The sequence below is a fragment of the Poromitra crassiceps genome (assembly GCF_964638095.1).
Source record: "Poromitra crassiceps genome assembly, chromosome: 11".
Lineage (NCBI taxonomy): Eukaryota > Metazoa > Chordata > Actinopteri > Beryciformes > Melamphaidae > Poromitra > Poromitra crassiceps.
In genome coordinates, this window is record NC_139643.1 from 22,641,594 (window position 1) to 22,647,593 (window position 6,000).

Below are 6,000 nucleotides of genomic sequence, written 5' to 3' on the forward strand. Positions count from 1 at the left end.
TCGACCGTAAAAAAATATTGTTAAAATATTGTATCGTATCGTTATTGTGAACCCAATATCGTGTATCGTATCGTATCGTGAACTGAGTGTATCGTGACACGCCTAGTATTAATGAATATTGTTATTGTGTAATGTGTATTGATGTGTAATATACAAATTATTTTGTTTCATTGATTGATGCTTTGGCAACAGTGTTGTTGTGACATTCATGCCAATATAGCAAATTTGAATTGAATTGAGTGTGTGTGTGTGTGTGTGTGTGTGTGTGTGTGTGTGTGTGTGTGTGTGTGTGTGTGTGTGTGTGTGTCCAACATGGCGGCAGCAGCAAACGCTAGCTCTGCAGCCAAAACGCACTAATACCATCCTAAACACACCCGTCGTAACTGCCGCCGATAACGCAGGGAAGAAAGGTCCTAAGTATGGATGTTACCAGATTACTGCTTGCAATGTGCCTTATTGCGGTGACAGCAGACAGCACCGTGCGTTCAGTTACGGCAAGAGTAATGGGACAATACACCACAGGATTCAGGAAGTTTGTGATAAATACAATAAGAGACATTGCTATGGGCACTTATATGACATAAACGTGTTTTCATATTAAAAAAAGAAAGGGTGTTCAATAAAAGTCGTGATTGCACGTGGAGTGCATGTCACACTGTGACTATCTGATCACACAACAGGTAAATTGTCAATCAAATGTCATTTTATTCAACAAAAACACAAAAGACACCTACATGTGGTGTTTTCAAAGCAATATGAGATCAATATTTTTTGTTTTGAAGTGACAGTCTAAACGTTACTTTGGAGGAACGTGGAGAGAACGTCAGACTTTCTGGGTAGATGCCAAACCACAATTCTATTGTCTGGTGACGTCGCGGTCAAGACAATGTTTGCTGGGTAGGAAACCTACAATCGTGTCCCCGTCAAAGTCAAAGAGATTATAGAGTATATTAAAACTTGGCCTGTGACACACACACACACACACACACACACACACACACACACACACACACACACACACACACACACACACACACACACACACACACACACACACACACACACACACACACACACACACACACACACACAAGAGCAGATAACACAGGAAATGTTTTGTTAACTGCATAGTGCGTCATTTTTGCTGCACTTTGATATAAAACAACAGAAACTAATATAAACTCATCTTTATGGTCACATGACCAATGTCTGTGGCACTGGCAACAGCTCTGCTACATGAACACATAAGCAGCAGACAGCAAACAATACAGAATCACGGCTAAGAACTGATGGCTAAATGTGGAGAAGTTGATGTTTGGTGGTTGTCAAACGTATCTTCATCTTGAATCTAACCTGCATTAATACTGCAGGTGCTTCATTCAGAGATGGAATAAAATGTAACAAAAGTAACATGGTCAATTAAAATGTGCTGTTGTGCTTTTGTTTGTCTTGCTTTAATTATGTATCTACTCTGACCTCATCAGCTACCCATCCCCCATTAGGCTACATTGTCTAAAATCACATGTATTCTGAATCTCCCATCTGAAATAAAGGAAGGCTGTCAATCGTCTTCTGCTTCCTCTGCACAGGCAGAGGTGTGAGTTTCATGTCACACTTTGCACACTGGTGCAGGCGGTGATCTATTGAAAAGTTAGAGCACAGTGATGACTCTTTCTATATGTGACAACTCAAACTCCCACCATGTTGTTTGACCTTGATATATTGAAGAATAGGCTGCAACTAACAATTATTTTCATTATTGATTAATCTGGTGATTATTTTCTCGACTAATCGATTAGTGGTTTGGTCTATAAAATGTCACAAAAAGCTGAAAAATGTTGATCACTTTTCCCCCAAAGCCCAAGATGACGTCATCAAATGTCTTCTTCTGTCCTGACCAACAGTCCACAACCCAAAGATAATCAGTTATGTCCTAGAAGGAGTTAAAATGAAAATTTTCACATTTGAGAAGTTGGAATGAGATTTTCTTTTTCTTTTGTAAAGTAATCTAAACGGTTAATCGATTATAAAAAATCGTTGGCGATTTTCTTTTGATCGACTAATCGATTAATCATTGCAGCTCTATTGAAGACCGTTTATTTCTCTCTCTCCATCTGAGCACTTCTGTCCCCACCACCTTTCAACACAAAGTGATGCCCTTGGCCACTTCCCCAGCCAGGATCTACAGTACTTCTCACAGCACTCTTTACAGAAAAGGAGGCCCGCAGTGTTTAATCCAGCGGTGCCTTATGTGAATGAGGTTTTATCACTATTTAGAAATAAGAATATATATTCCTCTTCCATATGGCCTCCCACCGGGAGAGCCTCAGTGCCAAGCTTTACACAACACTCCAGATAGTGTTGTTGTGTTCAGCACCACTGATGGTGAGACTGTGCATGCAGCTCCACACTCAGCCTGGTCACCATGGCCTGATGCAACTCTGTGTCAGCCTTTAGATCAAGACTTCCTGCTCCCAATATGGCTGTGTTCCACACATACATGTTTTTTAAACAGAGCTTGTTATGCGTTCTGGCCTCCCGTCCCCACACAAATGCCATTTAAGGTCACTGTAAACTGACTTTTTGGTGGAGATTTTTAATATACCCATCTCTGTCCTCTACTGTGTGGATAGGATAATCAGACTTTTGCACTTGTGACAACAAGTGTGCGCTGAGATTTTGGCGTGTGACGTCACCAGTGTGCGCCGCCATTTCCAGTGTTTACATCCTGTTGCCCGTTGCCTAGGCAACAATGTGTATCTGTCTATAATCTGCTCTTCAAGAGAACGTCTCCTATCACTGTGGCCATTATGGTTGGAGCAGTGTTATTTGTGTTTGGGCGTGATGCTCTAAGTGTGTCCCATGATGTTTTACTGCCTGTTTTACACAGACCTTTTAAGCAGAGGTGGACGTACCAGCCTTAGCTAGCTTGCTCGCTAGCTGGTGATAGCGTGTGCTATGTTTGCGTTTAACGGTGTAAGGTAACCTTAGTGTTGTTGTAACTTAGCGTATTTGCGTTCACGTGTGGAAGGAAATATTTTCTAAAGCAGTGCTTGTGTGGATGCAATTATTATGGAGGAAAAAAACTGTTACCAAAAGTCTGTGTAGCTACATGTGGACTAGCCTCAGCTTCGGGAGGGTGGAGGTGGACCTGTTCACCAACCGGCACATCACCCACTGTCCCCTGTGCTTCTCCTTGCACATGTGCAATGACCAGAAAAACTGCTTTACACCTTTCCTCCCCCCTTGGCTTGTTCCTCCCCTGTTGGTGAGGGTGAGGATGGAGAAACTGTCAATCATCCTGGTACCCCTGGACCACATGATGGCACTGTGGTACGCAGAGAGGAGACAGCTGCGGGTGGCCCCGCCCTGTCTAACACTATGCAGTCAATCCAAGCGTGAGTGTGAGTGAACAGGGCACTCCTGAAAAAGAGAGCCCTGCTCTCAGAGAGACGCCCCCTGTAATAAAGGTAAAAAGAAGAATAGAAAAATAATAATACAAACTCAGCTCTCTGCTGCTCCTACTGTCCACTGAGAGCCACCTCAGGATCCACCACACAGTCATTAAAAAACACAGTCAATATTTTACTCTCAATCCAGTCTGATACAGGAACTTGTTTTTAACCAGCATGGACAGGCTTGACAACATGATAAGATCAAGGTATTTAAATCATCTTTAATGCAAAATGTGTTTATTGCAGCAGCAAAGGACAGACTGTAGGCAAGAAGAGTACAAACAGAACATAAAGATAAAATATAAGGATGAGTCATAAACTCAGGCACTGCAAATGCCCTTATATGTGCAAACATACCTTTCCATATTCTAATATCATCACAGCAGAGTGTTTTATTAATCCATATGCAGCTTACCAGGCCAATTTTTACCATTTCATGTTTTTGTGGCTCCACTATTTATTTATTTATCCCTTAGTTTTTAGTATTGATGATGTAGTTACGGCAGATCAGGGACTTATACTCACAGTCTGAGCTGCACACTTAGGCCCTATCTTCGAAGGGCCCTATCTTCGCAAAAGCTGCGCACAATGCAAATTGGGGGCGGGCACAAGCGCATGCCTGTTATAATTGTACTGGACATAGGCGTGCCCATGCCAAACCAGGCGTTTCAGCGCTAAAATGTGGGGATAGATGGCATTATCCTATCCAATTACTTTGCGCTAAGAGCTTTGAAAAGCACCTCTTAGGCGCTAAAACACTCGCTGCGCTTGAGTGCACCATGATCTCCGCACTGCACAGCGCAGAAACGTCATTACGCACGGACGTGCCACGCCGGGACATCAAATTCTGCTGCTAAAATTGGGTAACCAGCAGATTATTCGGTGAGGCAATCAACTATAATTCACTGAGAAACTTTTATCACATCACAAGGAGGGGTTATGGTAAATGAATTGAGAAAACTTGTACATTGTAGCCTAATTGCAATAGGCTATTCACCTTCACCTACTATCAACCCGGAGGGTCGTTGGCACCACAGGCGATCTGTCACAAGCTCTCTCCATCTCTCTCTGTCCTCGGCACGAGTCGGCAGCTCAATGTTTCGCCAAGTTTTAATTGAGTCCACTGTAAATCCTCTAATCTTTTATTTTGTCTCCGCCATTTACCCGCTGCAAACACGTTTCTATTGTCCCACCCCAGTCAACAAAATAACCAAAACACATGTTTTTAACACATATATGATGTAATGGTGTCGTTATGAGATAGGGATAATATATACAGTCAATAGGCCTACACCTATCCGAATTACGCATGGGGAGAATTACAGCATGCCTCACGCAAACTGTATTACAGGGACTGCAAGATTGGAATCTGGTTTGATTAACGGTTAACACCGCCCAAATCCCGTTTGCGCCGTGCATAAATGATTTGGCACGCCTCGAATCTGCGTTTGCGCACGTTGTTGTGATGTTTTATGCTTCCCAAATGAGCAAATGTGTTTTTTCTTATGTGCAGACGCTCATTTTTTCATTCATTATATTCTTAAAATGCTTCAACAACAGTGACCTGTAGGGCACTGATGGAAAGGAGAGCTCCATGCAGACAGGAGTCACTCTGGCCCTGGCCCCAGCCTGCAGGGGGTAGGTAAAAAAACATTTGCCCTGTGGGCGTTTATTTATTTGGTCATTTATCTAATGAAAAAATATGATTGGTTGAAAAACACTTGCAATTCACAGAGAACATGTGAGAGTGATGTGTTTTCCAACCAATCAGATTGAGCTGGAGCGGAACACGCCCTTAGCCTGGTGAAACCAGGTGAAATCTAATTGGTTGTTGATTGGATAGATTGCTAAGATTGACATTGTATTGTCCAATGCTGAATACGTCTGAAAATCTTGTTGAATCTAAAATCAAAAATGACATGTGGATAATCAGTGGTAAAATTGTAGCCAGAACCAAGTTAGCCGATTGTAACTGGTAAAGCTATACCACTTTTGCAGCAGGACCAAGTTAGCTGATTGTAACTGGTAAAGCTCATTATGTTCAAAAGTAAGGTCCATGTTAGGCACATTGTAACAAGACCAAATTGGAGCAGAACCAAGCTTAGCCGATTGTAACTGGTAAAGCTCAAAACATTTTTGAAATTCCCACAACATGTATCAAGCAACCAAAAAAAATAAAACAGTGTGCAGGGATGTAGTGTAAGTGTGAAGTGTGCAGGAATAGAGTGTAAGTGAGTAGGGATGCAGTGTAAGTGTGCAACCCAATGAGTCCTCTATAAGTTCTTAGCTCTTTTTGCAACTGCTGCGCCTGTTGCTTAATGCACTTTTTATAAAGTTTTGTTGTGATGCTTTTAAATGTCCATGTTATTCTCTTATTTTATTCTTTTATTTTCCTGTCAACCATTTTATGTGAAGCACTTTGAATTGCCTCTGTGTATGAAATGTGCTATACAAATAAACTTGACTTGACTTGACATTGTCAGTAGGAAATGATGACCTCCACGCTGTGACAACCGGTGCCGCGTCTATGTGCCGACAGGTCGCA